Consider the following 26,757-nt stretch of genomic DNA (forward strand, 5'->3'; position numbering starts at 1 on the left):
TGGCTGTGCTAAAGCCCTGCTCCATTTACAAATGAGCATTGGTAAAGTTATTTTTACAGTAACTTGAGTTTACTTTCCATAGGAGTTGCCAGACACACATTTCAAGGCCTGGCTTCTTGATGCCCAGGAGAATAAAGAGACTTTGACATCCCTTAAACCAGGCTGGGAGAGAATGGCTCCTACCTGGATTAATGATTGGACTCCATGGGCTTTTCCAGCCTTCACGATTCTCTTCTATTATCTGCTTGAGGTGGACAAGAATGGGCTTAAATCTCACCATTTTTGACCTAATTCTGATTTTTTTCTGTGTAAAATTTATTGTTTAGAGAAGATAAACATGATTGGTGCTTGTGCAGGACTCTCAGCATGCTGTGGAAACCTTGTGGATGTGAAACTCCAGCTCACAAGTCACTGGAATTCTTGAAAAGCTGAATTTGTGTGAGGAGTGCCTGGTGAACTGTTAAAAATTAATCCCTTCAGAATTAAACACAAATAAAAAACTACCTTTACTGGGACAGGTCACCGTAACAGAGTGATCTGTGGGTCTTGGGAGAGGATGTTGGTACAGAAGATATGGAAATTGGGGTAGGAAAAGGGGGAAGAAGGGTTTTGGCATTGCAGGGTGAGAGCTGAAGTCAGGGGGAGGAGGAAGCCGCTCCCATGGGGTGTGTGAGGAAGGCTGGATCCCAAGGATAAGGCAGGAGAACCTCGTGGAGCTGTGGGAAGAGCAGAGTCTGGCAGGAAAGGAAGGGAGGAATGAAGTGAAGCGTGGGCCCCCACCATCACTTGGGCTGATATTTAATATTTTAACCTTTAGAAGTGGAGGGAACTGTGCAGGAGCAGCTCTTGAAGAGGAAGGAGCAGAGTCCCCAGTGATGGACTCTGCATCCTCCGTGACTTCTGTTCAGAGTGATCCCAGCAGATCAGCTTAGGCTGAAAAAACCCATCTGGATCGATGCTTTCCAGTTGATTCTCAAGCCCTAATTGCTCCTTCTCTCCACTTTTTGCTTGGTTTTGTGGCAGTCAAGGATGGCAGAGAGTGATCAGAAGCAAAGTAATGCCTGGTTTGGGTTTTCCTGGAGCAGTTTTATTTCCTAGAGGACCAAACCTTCTGTGTTATCCCTGGCTGACAGAACAGAGTGGAGCACTGGGGAAAGGAGCTCACCCAGCAAAATGATGGTTTAGCCAAAAATGAAAGCAAGGTCTTCTCTTGATTGAGGAATTGGTGAGACTTTGTGTTTTCTCCAGGGTACAGGATGGAAAATCTGCTCCAGAAATTGGCCATTTTGTACATGAGAAAATGAAGGTTATTTGGTAAAGAGACAAAGTGTTGATCCAAAGGTGACTGGAGTCACTGGAATTCTTGTTTAACAGTGGTTGGTAAAGGCAGGACAACACCCCAGGAGCTGTTTCCCATCTCAAGCTCTGCAATAAATACTCCTCACTTAGAGCACAGTCAGCTCTTGCATTCCCCTATGGAAAACAGTCCCTGTTGGTGATGAACACTGCTGGTGATGACTCCCATTTTTTAACTCTGTGTTAAACTCTATAAACTCTATAAACCCCTGAATTCTTTCACAAGGTCGATTGACTTCTGTTTGGAGGAGGAGGCAAGAAAGAAATTGAGGTAAATTGCAGCAACAAAAGTGAAAGAGAGAGGAAGCAGAAGGTATTTACTTCTCACCTGCTACAAATTACCCTGCAGCAGAAAGCAGGGAGGAGGAGGAGGAGGAGGAGGAGTGGGATGGTGCAGGAACAAAAGGCTTTTCTGCCTCGAAATGCACCAAGGTGGGAGCTCTGCGTTTCTCAGGAGTTTGGTTTCACCATCCAGACACATCCTTGGGAAGGCTGGCCCACGGCTCTGGGGGCTCTTTTTTGCTCCCTAATGACACTCAGGCTTTGTCCCCTGGCCGGGCAGCGTTTTGCTCGCAGGCTAAAGTTACAGTTGTAGCAGAACTCGTTCCATATTGGCGTTTGATCCTGGGAGAAGGGGAAAAATCTGGTCAATGCGGTTCTCATTAGCCAAAAAAAGCTGTAACATGCTGGAGTCATTAGTAGTTTGTTGATTGAGTTAACCGTGCAAGGCGGGCTGCAATTGATCATCTGCATTCTCATTAAATATGCCGCAGTCTCGGGGAGGTTGTTACGGAACTGCTCGGAAGGCAGGCAGGAGGAATCTTGGTTTCAGCCCAGAGCACCAGTTTTAAAATCTCTTTTGACTCCAGGCTCGAAGTGTATAATTAATATCAGAGATGAGACTGAGGTGTGACATAAAAATAATCTTTCAGCGGAGTGTTACTGCGCAGGGTCGTGTTTCAGCTTGAAACGGGGAGGGAGATGGAGGCTGAAACTTGAATCCAAATCTAAACTTTCTTGGTGCTGCAAGAGGCGAAGGGAAGTGGTGAGGGGTCTGTGGCTGCAGGATTTCCACTTGGCCCTCTCTAGTAGGTATTTGAAGGAAGGAAGCGTTGCTGTGCTTCATTTAAAGATAATGAGGTCTAATAAAACCTAACCAAAAAGTCAAATTCACTTCATCTTTGCCTCGCTCATAAGTGAGTCAATAAGTGAAAAAGATCTATACAGAGAGAGGTGATAGAATTTCACTTTCAAGAAATGGGTGAACAGGAGTTGCTGAAGAGGGTTACCTTGAAAATATATCATGATCACTTTAAACCTTGTCTATGTCTTTCAGCTTTTGAAATGCTGAAGATCACATCTTGAGGGAATTTGTTGGAGCCTTTGAAGTATTTTTATGTTAGGCCCCTATGGCAGAAGATTGTACAGATCAAGAAAGTACCGAGTAGATTTATTCACAGAAAATGCATTTAAATTACCCAGCTATACGGGCACACATTCTTCATTTATAGCCTGGTGTCTGGGCTCTGAAATCCTCCCAAGAATTGAGGTCATAGAATTGGAAAATGAGCTTCTGTACACCATCCTTCTGGCCTTTCGGATGTAATGGAGTCTGCACTGTGTGGTAAATTGGACGGAATTCAGAGAAGAGCAACAAAAACAATTAAGGGAGGAGAGGAACTGACTTACATGGAAAGATTAAAGCGTTACAAATTTGCGGCTTGGTGAAGCAGAGACTACTGCGAGTCATTGGAAGTTTCTGGAGACAGGAATGCGGCTTCAAAACCCCTGGTCTTGTCTGAACATGGTTTTGTTTGTGTGTTTGTTTTAAAGGAAAATCTTTTCCGAGCAATATCCTCATCTGGTGTAGCTTACCCCAGTGCCAGTGAAAACAATGGAGCCGGGGGATCTGGGCCAAATTATACTGTCTAAAAATGTGGCCCTTGCACTCTTTTAAAACTGGCACAGCAGGGGTGGAAGTGGTAGTTTAGGGAGGCAACTGGTGTTTTAACTCCTGCAAGGTAATTCCTGGTGTATCCAGAGCAAAGAGTGGTTAAATGGGGAAGATTTTTGGACATCTTCCTTCTATAGCACCTCTGCAAAACGCTGGCAGGAGACACCAAGCTTAAAATGTTGAATTCCTCAGCTGAATATTGGCAAGTAATGGACAGAGAGGGCATTTCTGTGACCTTGTTCTTCACGTGCTCTTGCAGAAATGCAGCTTTTGAACCAGCAAAGTCTGGAGCAGTGGCAGAAAATGTGGGATGGGATGGGATGGGATGGGATGGGAAGTTGTGAGGGGCTGCAGGTGTGACCCAGCCCTGCGTGTGTGTGGCACCTGCCCAGAGGAGCAGTCCATGAGGAGCCCAGGAGCTGAGTGGAGCTGGCTGGGGCAGGCACAGCAGATTTCCATCCCCAGAAGCCCTGAGTTGTGTCCTCCCTCAGGGGATGGGGCTGGTGGCTGCTCTGCAGGCACAAGGCACGGATTGTTCCCCGTGGGGTGCAGGGATTGAGTTTCGGTGGGGCTGAGCGATGAAAAACCTGCGCTGGCTCTGAGGAAAATGGAGTGTGAAGCCCGTTGGATTGTGAACCAACCTCGGAAGGGAGCTGATGGAGGCCCTGGTGCTTGGGAAGTGGGACTTGTCCTGAGGATGGGGTGTTAATTGAAGCATCGTGGCCAAATTTTAAGCGAGAGGTTCATTCCTGGCTCCCTGGCCTGCTCCCTGTTCCAGCTGGGCAGGGAGTGATTCCATCCCTGGTGTGCTTGGCTGCACGGGGAGTTGAGAAGCTGCCACCTTTCCCATAAGTAATTGCTTTTATGGGATGGGTGAAGCTGCCAGGGAGCAGAAAGAGGAGATGGAACAGTGGCAGCTTCTGCGTGGAAGTTGCTATAAATATCAGTTTCCTTTGTAAGTCATGGTTTTCACAGAGGGGTGAAAGGGGCCAGATGATTATGATTAGGACTAATTTTGATTCTTGCACCAAAACAGCAAAACCCTAAAGAGATTGTGTTGCCATCCTGATTCCTCTGGGTCAGGAGTGGGGAGCAGTGGCTGCCCCATTCCTGCTCATCCCAGAATTGGGGAGCAGTGACTGCCCCATTCCTGCTCATCCCAGGAGGGAGCAGTGGCTGCCCCATTCCTGCTCATCCCAGAACTGGGGAGCAGTGAGTGCCCCATTCCTGCTCATCCCAGAATTGAGGAGCAGTGGCTGCCCCATTCCTGCTCATCCCAGGAGTGGGAGCAGTGAGTTCCCCATTCCTGCTCATCCCAGGAGTGGGAAGCAGTGACTGCCCCATTCCTGCTCATCCCAGAATTGGGGAGCAGTGGCTGCCCCATTCCTGCTCATCCCAGAATTGGGGAGCAGTGAGTGCCCCATTCCTGCTCATCCCAGAATTGGGGAGCAGTGAGTGCCCCATTCCTGCTCATCCCAGAATTGGGGAGCAGTGACTGCCCCATTCCTGCTCATCCCAGCTCAGTGAGGAGCAGTGACTGCCCCATTCCTGCTCATCCCAGAATTGAGGAGCAGTGGCTGCCCCATTCCTGCTCATCCCAGAATTGGGGAGCAGTGGCTGCCCCATTCCTGCTCATCCCAGAATTGGGGAGCAGTGGCTGCCCCATTCCTGCTCATCCCAGCTCTGCCCAGCTCACTGGGTGAGCAGGAGGGAGCAGCAGACATCACCCTCCTGAGAAGAGTGTTTGGAGAACAGGGATTTTGAGTGTGAGAAGGAGGCAGCCAGACAGGAATACCGAATGTGGACTGAGGATGCCGGGGGAATTGTTTCCATAGAAACCCAACCATGGAGGCTCACACTGCTCCCCCATCTCAGACTTACAAATTCATGTGATTGCCTTCATGGTCAACAAAATGCTTGGAGAGGAGGTGGGTGATTAGGAAAATTTGAGTTTGCTGCAGATGTGGGAGCGCTGTGCTGGATTCCCTGTCTGAGGGAACTCGGAGTGGCTCCTGTGCTGGGATGTGCTGCAGTAAATCAGGATTAACTCCTGGGCACTGAATGGTGCCCTACTGGTGTCAAACAAAGGGAATCAGGCCTAGTTTCTTTTAGTGAAATGAAGGGAAAAAAAGGTTTTATTTGTTTCTTGCTGCATTGTTCTCCCACCTTTGTTGGGCAGGCCTTTAGCAGCCATCACCTCTGCCTGTAAATCCACAGCATTCAGAAATGCCTCGGGAAATGTTGTTCTGAAATGTCCTCTGTGGGAGCACAGGCCTCTCCTGGCCAGAGTTTATGAGGGGCCCTGGGAGCCTGTTTCCTTCATTTGTTCCTGGAAGGATTTCTTCTTGGAAAATCCAAGATGTTTAGGACTAATTTATGTTCCTCCAGCCCCCACCTACAATATTAAACCCCCAAATGCAACCTACACATACAGGAGTCAAATTTTGTGTGGCAGAAGAGGCTAAAGGAGGTCAGAGAACTCCAAATGAAGTGTGGGGGTACCAAGGTTTAGTGCAGCTGTGAGGGTTGGGTTCCTCTGACCATCTCCTGGAGTTTGATTTGGGCTCAGGTGATTGGGTCTCTCTGGTTTTTTAAAGCAGCCAAGCTTCACAATCCACAAACTTCATATTTTATCCTCTTTTTAGAAGAGACTCTGGGTGTGGATGGGAGAGGAGAGCAGGAAGTGGAGATTTGGACAATTTTGGATGTGATTTTCCTGCTCCCCTGTTCTCCAAGGAATGGCTCCACAACCAGAAATTGATGGGATGTTATTTTTCTGGCTCTACATGGAGGGGAAAGGAAAATAAAGGCTGAAATTTGGGGGGAAATGACTCCCATCTCTCCTCCTGGTTTCCCCAACCTCTCAAAAAGATCCTGGAGACCCTGAAAGCCTTAAGAATAATCCAGTTGTGGGCTGATATATTGATAAGCACAGATAATGCTCCTGCAGCTCCAAGAGGAAAACATCTGAGTTTGGGAAGGGTCAAGGGATGACAAAAAAAACAGCTGCAAATATGCAGGGACATCAAAGAGCTGCAGGGCTCCACCCAGGAGAGAGGAGAGCCCGAGAGACAGCCCCAGACCAGGATTTACAGGAGGAGATGCCTGGAGAGGAGCACTTTTCCTCTCAGATTTGTGTGAGCTCAGCCTTAAACCCGACCCATGTTTCAGTTGCTTTGTGTTGGAGACGCTCTCCCTTGGACTCACGGCTGAGATTGTTCTTCCAAGGCTCCTCAGCTGCCTGTTTTTATGGTGAATTGAGCAATATTTGATATTTTCCTTGAGGACCTGGATTGTAGAGTGAGAGGGGAGTGTGTCTGTAGCGTTGAGGTGCCTTAATTTCAGCTGAAACCCCCGTGTGATGCTAAAATTAAAATTTTGGCTGCATTAGAGTTAATTTCCCCCACAGAAGCCAGCACGGGGCTGTGTTTTGGATTTGTGCTGACAACAGTGCTGATAACACAGGGATGTTTTAGTTCCAGCTGAGCAGGGCTTGCACAGAGCCCTTTTTTTGCACCTCACCCCACTAACCAGGGAGCTGGGAGCCAGGACAAGTGACCCCAAGTGACCACAGGGATGTCCCAGGCCATGCTCAACATGAGCAGCCACTCTGGATTTCCCAAAACAGGGAGAGAAAAGGTGCATCCTGTCCCCAAACCCTGTCTCTGAGCAAACATCCTCTCTGTCACTGTTGGAAGGAGAAAATTGTTCATTTACTGATGTTTTTTTTCTCAAGGAGAGCAGCTTGGCCCAACTTTGTCAGGCTTTTAATCTGGGCAGACTTTTTGCTGAGCTGCCTCTGCATATGAAATTGGTTCCATTTTCCACTTCCCTCAGCCATCTCCAAAGCTGCTTCCTTTGATTGTGCTGGGTGATCTTTGTGGAATTATTCCTTGACTTTTATCTGAAATCCATTGGTAATGGTTATTTAAGCTTTTTCTGTGCTCTCCAGTTGTTTTAATTTCAGGGAGTCCATCGAGGAGTTTAAGTATGTATTAGTTATCATATTGATGAATCAGCCAAGCAAGGAGCATTTGGAAATGCACATATTCCTGTTCCATTGACCTGTGATATTTGAAGGATAAGGCTCTGCATGCCATTAGCAGTTGGAGCATCCATAAACATTCCTGGGCAGGTTTCGATTTGGGTTTGGGATATTTTGAGCGTGGAGATTTTTTTTGTTTCCATTAATCCATCCAAGGGTATTAATTGGTTTGTTTGCCATTTATTTAACGTTTTCCCCTAAAGGGGTATTGAGTTAGTTTGTGTTTAGCAGGCTCAGGGCTCTGCTCCTGCTAAATCAACCCCGTTGATGCCAAATTTGGTGGGAAATAAATCCCACTGGAGGCACAAACAGCATCAATACCTTGCTTGTGAGTCTGCTTGGGGCTGATACAAGGAAAAAGAAGAAACTGTGGCCAAAATTCGCTTTCCTTGGTCAGGTGAGCTCTCAGTTTAGTGTGTGAGGATTTTTGACAGATTGGGATTTTCCCACTGCTTCACTTAAACTTCTTTCAGATGTAACTCTGCTAAAATAAGTAGAAACTGGTTAAAACTTGGTGACCTGATGATGCTTGATCCAAGGAGATCTCCCCAATCATTATTTCAGGGGATCCAGATGTGGAATCAATCTTTACACCCTCTCTGGGAGTGTTTGGAGGCTGAATTCACTCAAGTGTGGAAATCACTTTGTGATCCCTGGATTAAAAATATAAAATGCACGAGCACAGGCTGTGGGAGCACTAAAGAATATTCTCTTTAAAATTCCACAGGCCTCTAAGGCCTCTCCCACAGCGCCTCTCCAGAGTCCTGGTGACTGCACCAGGAGTTAGATCTGGTCCTTAGGCAGAGAATTAATCTGGATTATTCTTACAAAACCCATCTCAAGTGAAACTTTTGCCGATATTTTTCCCAGAAGATTCTTCTCTTTCAGTCCAGAATTTTATCAGCGATTCTTATGCTAACAGGGGTCAGGAGATGAGATGTTTCTCACGTTACACTTGAAGCTTCTCATGAATAATGGCCTGTATCACCTCTATTGTCTGTCCAAAACATAAGCAACCAGACATAAGGCCAGAGGAGAAATTTAAAGAGTGCTGAATAAGCCAGCAGGACGGACCAAGAGCTGAGATAGTCGGGGAGTGAAACAAATACAAGGTGGAGCAGATGGTTATTTGGGGAAATATCCCAGCAGATTAACTACCAGGCGCTGGAGAATGAGCCAGGCTCCAGTTCAAAAGTCCCCTGAAATCTTCAGAGCGAGATTAACAGGAGCACAGACCAACATCACTGTAGCCAAAATAAATTAGAGGTCATTATTCCCCAGTGAATTTTCTTAAGTGTTAAGTAGAGCACATCAGGCTTTTCACAGAAATCTGAGGGGGGCTGCCATGCTTTAGTCCATCACTTGCTCCTGTGCAAGGGCAATCTGTCCACTTGAAAACTATTTTTATTGTCCTTCTCTTCTTTCCCTAATTATTTTCTCTGCCTTTTTTTTTGTTCTCACGTATCTGTGTGTCTGCATTGTGTAAAAAACATAAAATAACTTCGGTTTGAGCAGGATAAGAATCCCCAAAATACGTGGCACTGGAAATTCCCATCGTGGAAATTTTAGTTCCCCCCAGGCCCTTCAATCTTTTTCTTCAGCAAGACTGCAGCTGCCATCTGATTTGTATTTATATATGCTCTTTATAGATATTAATGCAATAACAGATTAAACCTAAAGTAACTGTTACTACACAGAGACATCTCAGGGGTCTGATCTTGCAAACATTAATGCCTCTGAATAACTTTAATCTTGTGCATTGTGTATTTGAATTTAATGGGGACTCTTGCATGCCAAAGTTTCTCACATTTGCGAATGTTTGCTGCAACTTCAGACTTCCCCCATATGTTGATGTCAATTTGTTTTTGCAACCTCAATACGGTTTAGAAACCTCAGCCTCTGATCACGGTTTGTGGATGGCTGTTTTTTCAGTTCTGCTGCATTCATTGGGCCACATTTCCAATGGGAAAAATGGGATAAATGGGTTAAACCCTCACTGCTGACCCCACCTACTCAAACCAAGCTAAATTTCCCTCTCAAGGGCCTCTCCAGGCATTTTTCTGTTTTCACCAAGCCCACAGGTAACGAGAGTTATGAGGTGTCAAAGCTGTTTCTTCCCAAACCTCTTCCTGAAGGTGAGTTCCTGATAGAAACTGGATTGAAAATCTTGGGAAATATCCCAGTGGTGCTGGAAAAGAGCTGGAGTGCCCAGGACACGAGGGAGCCCCAATGCCCTTGGCCTCTGCTCCCTGAGGAAGGGCTCAGGGCGAACACAAGAGCTCAGACCCTCTGTTGGATCATCTATTCTGGGTTTTCAGATTACAAGAAGTGTTTAGAGGATGTTATTTTCATTGGATTTTTACTAAATATAAGGTTTTGATAAAAGCCTTAAATAGGGTTGATCTGGGAATATTTTGATGGGCGACCAAAAAATCTTGGCCTCTGCTACACAGGTGCTGAAGCTCCTGCACATCCTCCAGAGAGCCCAGACAGTTTGAATTCCTCATCTTCTGCCTCTGGAGCTCTGAATCCCTCCCAGAGCACGCTCAGCCAGTTGTAATCCACTGCTGAAAAGCAGCGCTCACTTCAGAGTTCAATAATAATGGTAATTTTACAGCCTGGTGTCAGGGTAATAAACTCTTCCACCAGGCAACTACTGTGACCACCAGGAAAGTTTTATTTCTCGAGGTTCAACAGTTTCCCTGTGACTAATGTACCCTTGGAGGAGAGGTGACTTCCCTCGAAAAAGAGCACAGATGTGTCTGTGTTTGCAGTTAAGGCTCACTAACCACTGGCATCAATCTGATAAGCATCTGATAGGGCCCAATTATGCCATTTCTCAGCTTTGGAGTGAATAAAATTTATTTTCTAGCCCACAGGAATGTGAATAGATTGGTTTCAGTCCTGTATCCCAGCATTATTTAAGATTAAGCTCCTTTTTTCTGGGAGTTATCACCATATCCGCCAAGAGCAAATCTATTTGTGTGTTACGTTTAAAAGTGTGGGAGAGGGAGAAGAACAATGAGAGGGTGAGAACCAAGGTAAAAATGAGAAGGAAATCATTACACACTTGAATTAATGAGATATTTGCTTATCTAGCACAAATAACATTGTCCATGAGCACTGTCTCCCAAGCTCACACTCCTGGGAAATTCAATGAACTCACAAAACTGATCAGCAAAAAAATGTTAAAATTCTGGCCAAGGCTTTGGAAATTGATTACTTTCAAACATCAGAGGAAATTCAAAAAGTTTTATCAGTTTTGGGCTGCCACAGCCCTGTAGGAAATCCTAATGTTCCTCATCCAAGGGCTGCACACTTGGAGAGGTCTAGATGTAAATAAAAAAGTTGAAATTAATTAAAAGTGAGGAATGCTGCAGCCAGGATCTCTTTAACCAGTGAAGAGAAGGGGGCAAGGCTGGAGGTGGAACGATCTGAACTGAGAAATGAGTTTCTTGGAAGTGTTTCCATTTGTGTAGGGAGACTCCTTCACTAATTTTGCCTCAAAAATCACGGGCACAGTGTCAGCCCTAAACATGTGATGCTCAGAATTTAAAGGTTTAGCAGTTGGAAGGTGCAGATAAAGACCCAGAAGTTGATTGGGGATTTTTGTGTGTTTTTGATCAGAGCCCATCATTCTGAAAATCTTTACAGCATCTCTAGGCACAACTCTTGAAAGCAAAAAATAAAAAGTAAAAAGATTCTTTTTGAAACCAAGTTGACACCACTAAAATATTTTTGTTAATTAAGTGACTGAGGGCACACTGCTGATGAGGGAACAGGAGCTAATTGGTGCTGTCTGGCTGGTGATGGGCTCTGAGGGCTGTGCAGGGCTTTGGTTCCTGCTCTCAGCTCTGGAGCAGCCTCCAAATTTCATTTGGAATCCTGCTATGGGTCAGTTTTCCACACCTCCAGAAGGAGAAATAAATCCACTGGATTATCATCCACCCCAAGCCCTGTGGCTCTGAGCAGAGATCCCAGCAGGGAGATTGAGAGAGGGAAATTAATGAACTCCTTCCTGAGCCTCTCCCTCCCCTTGAGTGTGTCCTTATCCCGTTCCAGATGGGCCTGAGGAGCTGAGAGTGACCTGGAGCAGCTCAGGGCAGGGTGTTCCAGGCTGGGATGAGCTGAGAGTGTCCTGGAGCAGCTCAGGGCAGGGTGTTCCAGGCTGGAGAGCTGAGAGTGTCCTGGGACAGCTCAGGGCAGGGTGTTCCAGGCTGGGATGAGTGAGAGTGTCCTGGAGCAGCTCAGGGCAGGGTGTTCCAGGCTGGGATGAGCTGAGAGTGTCCTGGAACAGCTCAGGGGAGGGTGTTCCAGGCTGGGATGAGCTGAGAGTGTCCTGGAGCAGCTCAGGGCAGGGTGTTCCAGGCTGGGAGCTGCATTTTGGTATAAACTGGGAGCAGAAGTGGCCCCCAGAGATCCTTCGGGCCTGCTGGGAAAGACAAACCTGGGAGCTGCCAATATTGGTGGGTGTGATTCCATTGTTTTATCAGAGGGTGAGGGCAGGCTGTGGAGAGAGCCCAGACCAGAATTTATGGGATTTTTTTTATTTCGTGGCATGTCATGGTGAGGAATGGGAAGCTGGGATCACCCCTACCCCACCCTGGGCTTTGAATCCTCAGTGCACAAATTGTCCTTTTTAAAGGGTCCCCCTGTTTCATTGGAGTGCCTAAAAATACAGAATTGTCCTAATATATGTTCCTCTCTTTATTTGAGAACTTAAACCATGTCCAGCCACTTCCAGCCTTGTAATTCCATGCACATCCTCCAAATATTTTAGCACCTGGATGATTCTGAAGGTCCCTTTCAACCCAACCCATCCTTTAATTCTGTGATCTCACCCACCTTCAGTTTTCCCCTCTCATTTTCTCATCTACCTTTCAATAACATTGGTGCTGCCAGATAATTATTTGCAAAAGGCAGATATTGGAATACTTCTGTTTGGATGGAAAGGGATGATTGCAGCACTCTGGGTTTGGAGCAAGCTGAGGTTGGATTCCCAGATAAGGAGGCACCAGGGACATTTTACAGGTGCTGGCTGAGGAGCAGCGCCCTTGTTGCATTGATTGCTTTAATGATGACCTGTAATTGTTGTATTAATCACGGGCAGGAGCACCAGGAGCGTGGAGAAAATGCCGTTTTAGTGGAAGGAAAGGAAAATGAAAGGAAAATTTTTAGTCGAAAAAAGGAATAATGACTATTGCAATGCTGGGATTGCACCTTGGCAGCCGAATTCCCAGGGCTGGCTCCCAAAGCTTGGGTTTGGCCATGGATTTGGGCAGTCCAGGTGGGGATTTTTTGCCTGTCTGTCCAGAAACAGGGAGGTACCTGGCTCTGCTGGCAGGGGCCCCATGATTTTTGCAGACAGATGCTCCCCCACCAGCCCAGATGCTGCCTTTGCCCCAGCCCTGAGCAAGGCAAGCAGTTAGAGAAGCCTTCTCTTCATCAAATTCATTTCCAGTGATCGGTCCCCAAGCTCCTTGGAGAGAGAGGAGGAGAAGGAGCCTGAGAAAGCCTCCCAAAATCTTATCCAAACCTATTTTAAAAGCAGAAAAAAAAATTTAGAAAATAGCAGTGTGCAAGTCTGTCTGCAGCTACAGCAGAGGGAAGCAGATGCAAGCAAGGCTGCCCATGCCTTGTGAAGCTCTGTGAGCTCCTGGAAGGCAGCCAGGGCTGAAATCATGGCTGGAGGCAGCAGCACCCTTCTCTCCTCTCTGCCTGAGCTGCTCGCTGACATTTGTGCTTTATTGTACATTTGTACTTTATTGTACATTTGTACTTTATTGTACATTTGTGCTTTTTTGAGGCACGGAGCACAAACTGTGCCCTGCAGTGGACAGGGCACTGCCCAGAGCTGGAGATCTCCGGGCATGGATGAGCTGTGGGAATCCTGTAAGGGCAGGAGCAGCCCCCCAGCCCCTGGGATTGAGGACACCTCCCTGTGTGGAGCTGCTGACACCCTCAAACCACTCAGGGTTGTTTTGCTGTGGGTCAGGAGAGGTGGTGTGGCTGTTCCTTGGGGGTCACTGAGGTCCAAAACCTGCTCCTCCAAAATATTGAGGGATTCTGACACACCTACAGCTGTGTCTTTGTGTCCCCTACAGCAGAGGACGAGATGTGGTGATGTGCACTATAAATATTTTGCATTTTCCTTCCTATTCCAAGTCCCTTTCAGCCTCGCCCCTCCTCATCCCACATTTCATTTTTTCAGATTTCTTTAGCCGGCATTCAGCTCTCCTGCTTTACTGCAGAGGGATTGTCTCTGCTTCGACATGATTTATTTATTTATTGTTCTTTGTCTGGGCACCTCAGACTGTGCTTGAGTTGCAGTTATTTTGCAAGTCAGCTCATGGGCACCGTCCCATTTCGCTGGAGTTTTCAGTTCCCATCCTGGGTGCTCAGCCTGTGTCTGGCTCCCTGTGTGTGGCATGGATGGGCACATTCAGCTGCAGCACTCACAAAGCTTTCTTCTTTTCTTCTGCTTTTCTTTTCTTCTTTTCTTCTTTTCTTCTTTTCTTTTATTTTCTTTTTATTTTTTAATTTTTTTTAAGAGGCTGCTGAAACTTGAAATTGCTGAAATTTGAAATTGCTGAAACCTAACCATAAAAGATGTCAAGAGGAAAAGCCAGAAATGATCCTTTAAGGGCACTCTTTGATATTTGGGCAAGTGAACCTTGAAAACCTCCCTTGTTTCCTGTTGTTCCATTCCTTGTTTTCTCTCATAAAGTTGTTTGGTTTTGGGGTTTTTTTCCCTTTTCTGAAGACTTGCAGAGTACACAACCTCCCTGAAAGTCTATTGCTCCCAAAAGAAGGTTTTTCTGAAGGTTTTGACCCAGGTCCATCTCCTGTCCCAGCTGCAGCTCCTTTTCCTTTGAGGTGAAGCCAAAGCTGCTGAAATTCATGGCAGTGCTGGAGGTTGAAGAATTATCCAACCCAGAGGAGGGGCTGGGGTTGGTGGGGACACTTCACCTCCGGTTTCCTGTCCAGGGCAACACAAGGGGATCCTTCTGGAGCCAAAATTTGTCTCTCACCACCGGTGATCCACCCTTGTCTCCTCCAAATCTCTCCTTTCCTCCAGAGTGGAGAAACCCCTTGGTTTGAATTCGGTTTTCAGAGGCAGTATTTCATAAGCTGGGCATTTTAAGGCACAAAATCTACCTTTTAAAAGGAAAAAATTTCAAATTATCTCCTTTTAATCATGCCTGTGTTCTGGTGAGCTGCACTTTTCCCTTGCCTGCAGCTCTCTGCTTCTCCAAACAATCCCCCAACGCCTGCAGGAAGGGAATTGAAATGTGCTTGGCAGCTCCCTTCTGCAAAGCCTCGATAATTTTTTGTCATCGATCCAAAATATCTTATGCCACTTCACCGACGTGAGGTCACCCTAATTTCATCCCAGGGCTGCTGGTAGAGTTTTTTTTTTGGTGTGTGTGTGTGTCCTGACCGCCCTCACCCCCTCCCCAGCTCGTTTTGTTGGAGGTTCAGTCGCTGCGTGAGGTAGCTCCATCCTCGGCGTGTGTTGTGATCTGGGAATTTGGTGGCTAATTACTGCCTCTGCCTGCAAAACAGGCTGCACATCCTGCCCTGGGACACCCCTGACCGGCCTGCAAGAAAAACAAGCTCCTCTTTAGAGTTTCTCCCTAGAAAACCCTTGGTTAGCAGCAGAAAATACCTGTCTGCAAGAGAGAGGCTGTGCTGCTTTCAAACAGCAAAAAACCCAAACCTGTGTTATTTCTGCTCTGAGCAGGGCTTGGGGTGACCCCCAGCCTTGTCCAGAGTGGCTTCAACATCCCCCAAAATCTCGCCAGGAGGATGAAATTTTCTTTTCTCTTCCCTTTCTGGTCACGTTTTACCACTGGAGTTACTCAGCGAATTAATAGGTATAGAAATGCAAAGCTCTTTTCTTATTACACGCCATCGATCTGATTGCAGTGTCATTAATTGAAAGACTCGGGAAATGTGATGGATGGTTCAGTTCAGGATTCCACATTCGTTTTGGCATAGCCCTGCAGGAGAAAAGCTGCATGAAGCTGATTGAAGGGCTCTTTTTGTCTGACATGAATTATTCTTTCATTGTCAAACCTTGTAACAGCATTCAGACATAGGGAGATTTACAATGTGAAATCCTAAATGGGGTCTATTCTTAAAATAAAATTAGAAAAAAAAAAAAAGAGAGAGAGCTTTATCTTGCAACGTTGAAAATAGCTATGTTTAAAAAAAAAAAAAGACAACCCCACAACTATTCCTCCAAATTAAATATCTTCTGCAAAACCCAAGGGGCTGATGTTTCTCACTTAATTTTAAATTATTCCGATGGTGAGGCCTTAAATGAATAAAACAATTGCTTTAATCACATAACGGTTGTCAACATTTTTATTACATTCAAATATATTTGTTTGTCTGAGAGGGTTTGTTTGTTCTCCCCACTGCTGTCATTCCCCCAGCAGAACGATTTGTCCGATTAGCTGGGAATCCTGCTCGTCCTGGAAAATTACACCAGGCTTTCCCTTCTCTTCGGGGAAAACCTAGGTGGACTCTGCCGAAATGTTTATTCAAGGAAATCATTCTGCATTTTAGAAAATATTAAAAAAAAAACAACCAAACAACAACAAACCCCAGCAGCTCTCTGTGCAAAGATTTCAGCTTTTCCCAGCTGCTGGCTGCGGGCAGATCTTATCAAATGAGCTTTGGTGGGATTTGGGTTTATTTTAATTTTTTATTTTATTTTTTTGCTGTTGATCCCAGGCAGTTCTGTGGTTAAATTCTTTTGTCTGTATAAAAATTCGTGCCAGGCTCTGAGGGCTGGGAGATGAAACCATTGAAAAGCAGCAGAGAGGAGCAGCCCCGCTCCTCTTTACACCCCCAGATCGCTGTGCAAAGTTGATGAAGAGTTTGGAATGCCAAGCAGCCACCCAACTTGTAGGCTCATTTAAGAATAAAACACTGAAATAACATTATCCGAGATGGGAATCAATGTCATGCCTGTTACAAATGCTGGAGCTGGGAGAATAGCGAGATTACACAGAGCAGGCAGATTAGATGAAGAAGAGTATTCGATTACATTACATCTGATTAGTGCTGTCTATTCATCTGTGTGGGGCTTTTTTTAATCTTAAAGAAAGCTGGCTTATTTTATGGGAATGGGCTGTGGTGAGAAAGCTGAAAGCTGGAAGAATTGGATGTAAAATAGTGTTGGGAATAGGCAGCTCTCTGTTTTAGCCACCTTCCTCCCTCAGCTCCTTTCCCATCCCTGGATCTGCATGCCCAAGTGATCACCAGAGAAATGACATTTTTTACCATTATTTAACCACTTTTCACCCCCAGAAAGGCATCACTTTCTGCCTGACCCCCTAAACAAATGTCCCTTCCCACCTGAGCTGGACATTTGCAGTGAGCCTGGCCCGAGGAACGAGATGAGAAATTCCCACTAAAGTGGGGAAAAGCCTTTTTTTCCCGAGACTGAGGAATAAACGGCATTGATGGGAAATGTTATCCTCATCCCCCGCCCCCTCCCCCTGCCGATCTGCACGGAATACCCTCCCGAACGTGGATTTTAGAAGGTCTCATTGTTCATGGAGAGGGTTGAGATTATTTTAGTGGGTTTTTTTGGGGGGGGAGTTTTTTGGGAGGGTTTTCCCTGCCCTGGGAGCTGGACTGGTCCAGCCGGGGATGCAGAGCCCGGGCGCTGCAGGTGCTGCTCCTGACTGGGAATCTCCAGTTCTCCTGCAATTCCCAAGTTTGGGAGTGGATGGTGGGTCAGAGCACAACACCCACCCAGCAGCGGGGTTTTTCCAGCTTTATTTTCAGGCTCAGCTCTGGGATGCTCCCAGCCAGGGCTTCTCGGGGCAAAGCTGTTCCTGCAGCTCTCCTTTAATCTTGAGCACCTTCAGTGTCGTTAGCAGCTCCAACCTTCCAGCCACTGGCTGTTCCTAAAAGGTGAGGGAGCTGGGGAGGGGTTGCTTTCATCAGTTATTTGAAATTGAAGATGATTTAATTTAATTTATTTTTTTTATTTATTTATTTTTTTTTATTTTTTTTTTTACCTTTATGCTGTCTCAAGCTAAATAAACTCAGTTCCTCCGAGCCCAAAAGCAGCGAGGATATTTTGCCTTTGGTGTCACTAATTAGCCTCCCACGGAAGCTGAGATCAGGAGAAAGGGAGATAACGAGAGAGTTTGTGCAGCCTTGCAGGACTCTGAGCTTATTTTACAGGAGGGGGGGGAAAAAAAAATGATGCTTATTCTCATCCCCAAACTCTGTGGAACCGCTTGGTTTTCGGAGTTCCCCGCACTCCGAAATGCGGGCTGGATAATTTCTGCAAATTCAATTAGAGTTTGGAGCCCGTGGCCGCTCTGATCAAATCTGTGTAAATAACATTGTCCCCAGCCTGTGTTGTCACCTCTGAAATGCTCTCTGGATCGCAGCCTAGCTCTGTCTTTTCTTGTGGTGGAGTCAGGGTGGTGCTGGATTTCGGAGCTTTTTGCATTTTATTGCTTTTGATTTTGTTCAGGGCTTTATTTTATTTTTTTTTATTATTATTTTTTTAATTTAATTTATTTTAGGGTTTTTTGGGGTATTTCTTTAGCCTGTTTTGATTCTGACAGTTTTTAAAGGTGAGGCTCATTTTTTTGTGAGGTTAAGAAGAAGGAGAGAGTAAAAGGTACCGTATCTTTCTTCTTAATTGTTTGGCTTAAGTCTAAAACATCTGAAAAAAACACCCTTAAAATGATCTTAGAAGTAACAGTCTCTTAATTAATAAAAAAATAGTAACAGATTTAGCTTACCCTCTTTATGGACTTAACTTCAGGAAATTAGGCATCCACTGTGTCTCCTCTGCAATAATCAGTTTCTTATCTAACAGATACGAAACGACCAAATACATCTTACATCATTCGCATCCTTTAACTCAAAACAATTGCTCCAAAAAATAAAAAAATAAAATAAAATGGAAGCACTGCAACAGCTCAGAGCATCTTTGACTTTAAACCCTTTAAAGTCCCCCGTTTATTCCCATCCCAGCTCAGCTTAATTCCCTTTTATTGTGTCGTTGGGCTGAAAATAGACAGTGCCATGCCTAATTGTGCTGCTATTCCACATTAATAACCTGGAACTTTGCATCCCAGCGAGCGAGGAGCACGGAAAAAAAGGCAGAAACAGATGCAATTATTTGTTGCTGGCTAAGTTACTGTACGTGACCCAGGTGCTGGAGGACTATTTGCATGTGTTTCTCACCTTTGTTCACCCAGACACATGGGGATCTGGAGCTATTGCTGACTAATTGATAGTTGTAGTAACTGCTATAGGCTCCTTAGATTAGAAATGCATGCAGACGTGTGTCTTGATTCAAACATTAAGGAACACACACACTCTCACTTACTTACACGGGCAGAAAGTCTTCATACTATTAGAGGTGTGTGATGGAGATAGCAGGACATAAAACAGAAGAGAGAGAGACACAGGGAGAGAGAGAGAGACAGAGACAGAGAGATGGCATGCAGCATATATACCCCTACAAATAGTTCTAAAATGCGTTTGCAAATGCAGAAGTCTTCAGAACCATCCAACAGTTCAGCACAACCCTTTTTATCTCTTCTCTGCGGGACGTCTCCATCCAGATTACTCGAAAAAAGCGGAAAAGGTGAGAGCTCTGCCATCTTAGCTCTGAATTCATCTGATTTCCCCCCTTTTTTTTTTAATATATATATATATATATATATCTATCCCCCCCCCTTCTCCCTTGTATTCCTCATGCCATTGTCCATTCTTATGATGGCAGCCGCCCTTGCTCTTGAATGCAAGTGTCACAGCGGGAGCAAAAAGGGTTCAGGGCTGCATTGTCAAAGCCATGGTTGCCTATTGTTTCTTAGCCTTTCACTGCTCTGCTTTTCCGAGCCTCTTTCCCTATCAGTGGCCCCTGTCAAGGGGAGGAGTAGGGAGAAAATTGCAAGAGTTAGTCGTCCTTTTTATTGCACACTGTTATGATAAACAGCCCCAGCAATACATCCCACAAAATTAGGAATTATAACGACGGGACGGGGGGAAAAAAGAAATTTCTTTGTAGGTTTGCGTTTGGCGCTGCCCTTATGTCAAAAGCTTGGTTTTCTTAGGAAAGACTTTTGTATTGGTGTTTTTTGGGGGTTTTTTTGTTGGCTTTTTTTTTGTTTTTTGGTTGGTTTTTTTTTTTTGCCCAGCAAAAAATAGAGGCAGCTGCAAAGTGAACAGTGAGCTATTTAGCCACAAGGTAAAAATTTCCTGTTGCTATTTGGATACTGATGCTTTTCAATTTTAAAGGTGTTGTGGGGGGGGAGGAAGCATGACTGAAAGCATTTCTCTAGCTGTCCATCCATTCATCCATCCATCCATCTCTATTTTATGTTTTAAAGCAATTGAAAACGGGGTTTTAAAAAGGCCAGGGAGGCTGTTTGCGAGTTGGTTTTATTTGGGGGGGGGAAAAAAAAAATAAATAAAAATCTCTCAGTGCAGAATGAGGTTTGTGTTTCAGCTGATTGAATCTTGTGCTGGGAGATGAAGGGGGGATGAGTGTCCTGCTCGTGCCAGAAAGTGCTGCTTTGTCAGGGCATTCAAAGTAAAACCTTGCCACAATTTCTTCCTTTGGTGGAGGGCGAAAATAAATGAATATAGGCAGGAGTTTACTTGATGTTTAAGTGTGTGTTTGATTGTCTTGTGTGCACAGGCCGGTTCTGCCCGTGCTCAAAACTTCAGGGAGGTTACAAAGTCATGGCCTCAAAAGTTTTTTTTGTTTTACTGCGTTTGAGGTGATATTGCTGCGAGGAGCAAATTATTCCTAAAAGGGAGCTGCCCAGAAGAGTGCAAACATATTTATGTGTTCAAGATGCAAATATTTCACTCATTTCACTTTCATTATTATTTTTTTTTTTAACTTGACTTAAAAAAAAAAAATCTAGCAAAGTGAAACTGAAGCAAATGCAATTTGGTTTGTGCTTTTATCTGTTTCTATAAATATGAGCATCATCCTTTCAATCCTTAAATTTCTTCTCTCTGCCCTCAGTGTGCAGGATATTTAACAGTCTGGGGGTTTAATTTTTGCAAGCCTATTATTATGTTCTTTTGGCTGAGCTGTTACATGATCAGAAATTATTAAAAGCAAACACTGCAGACCGTTCAAATATCTGCTGCTTGAGGCTGAATATCTGAGCCATTGCAAACGTCTCGTGCTATTTTATCATGTCTAATAATACCAGTGCTTGCACAGATGTAAATATGGTTTAAGTCCTAAAGAAGCTGGCAGGGAAATACTCCTCAAACTGCTGGGTCCTTGGGCTTGGTTTTGGTTCTGTTGCAGAATATCGAGCTGGCCGAGCCTCCCAAATGAGAGGTTTTGGTGGAGATTTAGAAAGGGGGCCAAGATATTTCACCTGGATTCCCTCTTAACTCTCAGGATGCCGAAATAGAAGTGGTTTGAGGACCAAATTCTCCCAGTCCATCCTGCAGACAGCTCACTTTGCCTTTTCTCCCCCGTGCTGGTGCTTTTTACACTCATTTATTGTCCTGCACCGCCAAGTTCTAGGTCAAGTATGCGCCTGTTTGGAATATCTTTATGTTTGAAACTTTTTTTTTGAAGAAATGATGAAAGAACTCTGGCCTTGTTTTAAATCAAGCTCTGAATGCAGCTGAGGCCACCCTGGGAGCACAATGTTTAATTTCCATTCGACATCTGCCTTATATTTACCATTGCAGCCCCGGGTCTGCGTGGAAGGAGCACTTATCGTTGATAAAAAGTTTGGCATCTCTTTTGTCAGAGGTTGTAATTTCTTTTTCTCTCAATCTGGACTGTCATTTTGTAAAATCTTTTGTCACCGGAGCTGAATGGAAAACCTGGAATGTGCAAGAGATTAAAGAAATGGGGGAAGAGGATTCAAATGTGCAGAGCAATTCTGGTCGCTTCACTCTCTGAGACAGATGGTGCCTAATCCTGATTTTTCCTTATTCCAGTGTAAATTCCGAGCTGTCCCGCTGAATCCACGGCTGAATACTGATGAATCAGGATCAGGCCTGGCTCGTTTCTTGGCTTTTTGAGGCTGTGGGTTTATCTGGCAGAGCTTCCTGCATGCACAGCTCTGGGTTTGCACTCCTGGTGAGAGATGCCCACTGAGTGACTCCACCAACCCCCAGTCCTGCTCCTCCCTCCTCCTTCTCCACTCTGACCTCCCAAATCTAGGAGTAAATCTTTGAATTGCTTGAGGTGTTCTCTTTAGGTAGGGAAATCTTAGAGCTGAGGGAGAATTTGGTGTGTCTGGCCAGTCCAGAGTGCCAGGGGAATGTGGTGGTTTGCCAGGGGGGAAAAAGAAGTTTTTTTAGAGCAAAGGCAGAAACATTTGGGCCCAGAGATGAATTTTGCTGTAAAAAGGGTGATGCAGGGGGAGAGGTGTTCCAGTCTGATCTGTTTCAGGTGGAGAAGGGAAAGCTTCACTCTGTTTAATTTTTTTAAATGATTTTATCTCCTTATTAATCAAAACAACTTGTGTTCACGCTGCTTTTAATATGAGCATATAAAAATGCTTTTTTTTGCCCCAGATTCCATTCTTGTATTCTGAAGTTCTCTGTGTGGTGTCAGCTCAAGTCCCAGGCACCTATTTCACTCTTTCTCGTGGGATTTCAGTGAGCAACTCTTACAGTTCTGTTCTGCAAAGAAAGAAATATATCTCTTTTTTTCCCCCCTTCTCCTAGGACTAACTTCAGTGGGAATTGCTCATGAAAAAGAGAAAGGATCACCTGGATTCTTCTGGAGCTGGGAGCCAGGGCTGGAAATCTCCAGGAAAGACCTGCCCAAGGCACAGGAAGAAGATCTGAGCTCTGCAGAGGCTCCATCACACCTGGAGCTTCAGGCAAGCACCACCTCCCCTGCTTGGAGCTTCCCTGGTGAGTCCTTGTGAGCTCTCACATGCAGAAATTGTGTCAGCAAAGTTTTATTTCGTTCAGATTTGATGAGAATTTGGTGCATTAATCAGGGTTCTTGTCCCCTGCCAGTGGCCAGCGTGTCACTGCACACTTGTGGAGGGTTTATAGAGTCCAGAATGCAACAAGAGCTACCCCAGAGTTGTGCCAGGAAAAGCTGAACCCTTGGATTATGAACCTTTGGCTGATCCCAAATCCATTCCACTTTAAATCACTGATTAGACAACCCTCTGCCTTTTCAGGATTTTGGGGTGTGCAAACCCCCAGAACTGAGCCACCACCATGGATTTGGTGTCCAGGTGGGCTCTGCATGCCATGGGCAGCACCTTCCCAGGGGACTGGCACTGCTTTCCTCCTTCTTTATGGAATTTATCACTCAATAGGAGCAAAGCCTGGCAGGTAGAAAAGAGATTCTTTAAAAGTGGAAGAGTCTGAAATAAGGAATGAAAGAACTTTTTATCTTCCACTGGGAAAAGCCTGCTTGGAGAGACTCATTCAGGCAGGGGAAGCTGTGGGAGAAGTGTGCAGTGAGAGACCAGCCAGGCAATTATTGTCCTAATGGGTGAGATGATGTTGGTTTTCAGGAAATCAGGGCAAATTTGTGGTTAACTCTGAGTGCTGGAAAGGTTCTGAATGCAGGGGGTGTGCACGGACAGCCCCTGATCTGATGGAAACTGTCACAGCATCAGTTGGATGCTTCAGGAACAGGGGGCGAGGCAGGAATTCTTGTGTGGGAATGTCAGGGGTCTGTCCTGACTTCCCTGAGTTCTGGCAGTTTTGTGCTGGCAGATTTCACTCCTCCTTCTTCAAAACATGGGCCAGAGTTTAACCAAACCAGAACTTTGGAAGTTCAGCAGGAAACTTTCACGTGACAATATTGGCAAGAAAGAGAAAGAAGAGTTTTTTCATGATTGTTGCTTTCTTTCCAACTCGGATCAATTGCTCTGTTTTGGTGTCGTGTCAGAAGTGCCTCGTGTGCTCAAAGCTGCCTTAATTCACATTTCAGAACATTATTTCCCTTTGCCACAAGGTGATTTGGGTGGGAAAACGATGTGTGGAACAACTTCACTTGTATTTATACACCTGCAACCTGCTCTATTGCTTTCATCAAGCTCTGCATGGAATTCCCACTTCTATGGACAGGAATGGATTTTCCTGAGCCAGGGTGGTCGGTGTGGAAACTTTGGGCATGTCCTGAGAATTGTGGGCATTGTTTTGTTTCTTTACATTTGTTTTGACTACAAAAGACTCAACCTGGCTGTGAGTTATAGGTTTAAAAAATGGAATTTCACAGATTGTGTTTCCACCTGTTCTTTTGGTTGTAATTTTTTGTCTGTGGTTTGAAGAAGGGACATTCGTGTCTGGTGTCACCTTTTAGGGCCTGGTTGCTTTTTCAGTTGCTGCAGGATTTAGAGGAATTTAGAGAGTTTTAGATGAGGTTTTGGGAAGGAATTCCTGGCTCAGAGGGTGGGGAGACCCTGGCACAGGGTGCCCAGAGCAGCTGGAGCTGCCCCTGGATCCCTGGAAGTGCCCAAGGCCAGGCTGGATGGGGCTGGGAGCAGCCTGGGACAGGGGAAGGTGTCCCTGCCATGGGATGGGATTTAGGGTCCCTTCCAACCCAAACCATTCCATGATTTCTGTAAGTTTAAGAGGCCTGTTCAGGCCTTTATCAAAATCAAAATGAGCTCTGAACTGATGGTAGTTTTCCCATCCTTCCCAGCTTTTCATTTTCTTGTCCAGCTTCATCCTGCTTTACGTGGCAAAACCACTCAGGAATGAGATAAAGAATAAGAATGAGATACAAATAATAAATTACAAATAATATTCTGGGTAGGATTAACTGATCTGAGCACAGGTGGGACCCAAGCCCCTCAGGAATGTGCCAGTGTTGGCTTTAAGAGCAATAAACCAGGTAAAGTCATGTTCCTCTTCCTCCAGAATTTACCCCAGCCTTTGTTTCTGGTTCTCCCTCCCCCTGTTGCTGTTGATAACCACCCTGATTTCCACCTCTGGCATAGAAAATCCTGCCAGCTTTCTGCCAAGTCATCACCTTTTCAACATGCAAATCCCCCCTAAAACCTCCCTTCTTCAGTATTGACCACATGAAATGATTTATTCCTCTGAAATATCTGCGTTTCTGTCAGGGCTGTGGAGAGATGAGCCATCTCTGAAGGAACTGGGTGGAATTTTCACTGTAACCATGGTTCTTTCTCCTCATTTCTGGATTTGTTGTGAAATAAGCTTGAGTCAAGGCATCATGTCAAGGGATTTTAGTTATTCTTGGGATGCCTTTTAGAATTCTGTATAAATAATGGGTGATTAAACAAGAAATTAAATGGATTCAAGGGTGCAATCTGCTGCCCTGAAAAAAAAAATGGAAAATCCAGTGGTGGTGGTGATTACCCACAGCAGCTGCTCTGGTTGAGGTGACCCTGGAATTTGATGGATTTTAAGGTTCTTCCCCACCTTTCAGCAATTTCATAAACACCAGTGGAGGATTTTCTCTTGCTGGAAGGCACAGGGTGGATGAGGAATGGGATAAAACCCAAAATACTTTGGTTGGATCCCAGGAAGTTGCACCAGAGACCTTCTGAGGTCCTTTCAGGTTCTGGTTTGGCTCAGAGTGGAGTCACAGAACTGATTAAATTAATTTCATTTTTTCTCTTTGGACAGTATTCCTGTGTTTAAAGGTCCTGAAATCTGCAAATGTCACACTGCTGCTGTCTGCTTGTTTGATAAATATGCATTTTTCTATTTGCATCTATTATCTTTTAGTAGGAGCTGTTTTTTTTTTTCTTATTAGTTACTGCTTTTGTTCCCTCTTTGAATTATTGGGCAACAGATAATGACAATAATAATAGTAATAGTAATAGTAATAGTAGTAATAATAATAATAATAATAATAATAATAATAATAATAATAATAATAATAATAATAATAATAATACCAGGCAGCAGAAATGTTCTACCAAACCCTAAATGTCTCAAAGAACCTCTGAAATAGACCCTATAGGACAAGCTGTAGGTTTGGGGCTCCTCCAGGAAGAAATTTGCCCAAATTTTCTCTTACCCTGATTTATTTTAGACATTCCTACCAAAATCCCAACCACTGCCTTCTGCCCACTTTTTTATTTTCATTTTTTTTTTGGCTGGTGGGATTATTGTTCTCTTTCCACACACAGTGATGGGCAAGAAGGGATCCCAAAATGAGATTAAATCTGGCAGGTTGTCTTTTTTTTTTTAATTTGTGACTGGTAGAAATGAGGCAACTCAACCTTGGCTCTTCAGCCTCTGCTTCTTGGTGCAAAATGCTCAGATTTGGCTTTTTGGGAGAATTTCACTCTGCAAATATCACCCCTCTGAGGCTTTAGGAGCTTTAGGAGAGACATCTGGATCATGGAACATTTCTTCATTGTAAGGGCTGCCCTTAGAACATATTTATAACCTTTTTATTCTTATTTTTTTGATTTTTATTTTACATCTGTAGGAGCTGGGAGCCAGGAGAAAAGTCTTGTTTAGCAGCGGATTCAGCCTCAGATAAAATCTAAGCCCTTAATTTAAAGCAAAAGCTGATGAGGAGTTTTTCACTAAGACATTTTTCTATTGAAAACTGTAATAGCTCAGTGAGTTAAATCCTGGGAGAGGTTTTTTAATATCTCCTTGCAAAGAAATGAAGGAAGAGTTCAGTTCTGCTGGAGTTTTCAGAATTGCTGGAAGAAGCACGAATACTTGTGTGTCATCTCACGTGATTTAGGATGATCCCAGAGCTTTGTAAACTTTCCAGGGGTGACTCAACTTTTGTAGGGTGTAAAGGGGAGAATGGGGATGGGGAGACAGAGAATGGAAGGAATTAGAGGGAAGGAAGTAAATAATCCAGTTTATAGTTGAATTCAGTAATTAATAAAATCATGGTAAATAAAAGAAGTGAGAGTTCAGTGTTCAAAGCCACTTTGGACGGATGTTATTTCATTTTGTGATCATCTAAACTTTTGTAAATGATATTTTGGGATCTTCTGAGCCATCTGGTTTGGGGACAGTGTTCAGAGCAGCTCAGACCAGGGGCTGGGTGACAAATCCTCATTGTCCTGAGGTTTAAACCAAACTTGTTGTGGCTGCAGATGACAGGCTGAGCTTCCCAGAATTCTTGTTGTCCTTTCAGTGTGTGCTTCATCAAGCAGGCTGTGATTAATTGCAGCAGGGCTGCTTTTAATTTGGAACAGAATCTCAGGCTGAGCTTTCCCTGGATGTACAGATCATATGTGGGCTGGATGTGCTGATTTGTAAAAAATATGTATTTATATACATATATAATATTATATATTTTAATTGTATAGATATATCTATCAAATACCTCCATTTATCTATTTAATCAATACGTATCTATCCACATAAATAGATTTTTGCTCTCTGATTGAGCCATAATCTCACCAATACTCCTGCCACACGTGTCTGTGGTGGTCTGGAAGGT

The 26,757-nt window shown here is 44.7% G+C and overlaps 1 long non-coding RNA gene across 1 annotated transcript in view; it reads left to right on the forward strand.

The window, feature by feature from the left end:
- LOC131588280 (uncharacterized) overlaps positions 1–26,757 on the forward strand; it is a 63,009-nt gene that overhangs the window by 13,245 nt on the left and 23,007 nt on the right. Inside the window, exon 3 of the long non-coding RNA XR_009279547.1 lies at positions 22,062–22,253. This is a non-coding gene — a long non-coding RNA (uncharacterized LOC131588280). The remainder of the gene's footprint in view (positions 1–22,061; positions 22,254–26,757) is intronic.

This window comes from Poecile atricapillus, chromosome 25 (assembly GCF_030490865.1).
Source record: "Poecile atricapillus isolate bPoeAtr1 chromosome 25, bPoeAtr1.hap1, whole genome shotgun sequence".
Classification (NCBI taxonomy): domain Eukaryota; kingdom Metazoa; phylum Chordata; class Aves; order Passeriformes; family Paridae; genus Poecile; species Poecile atricapillus.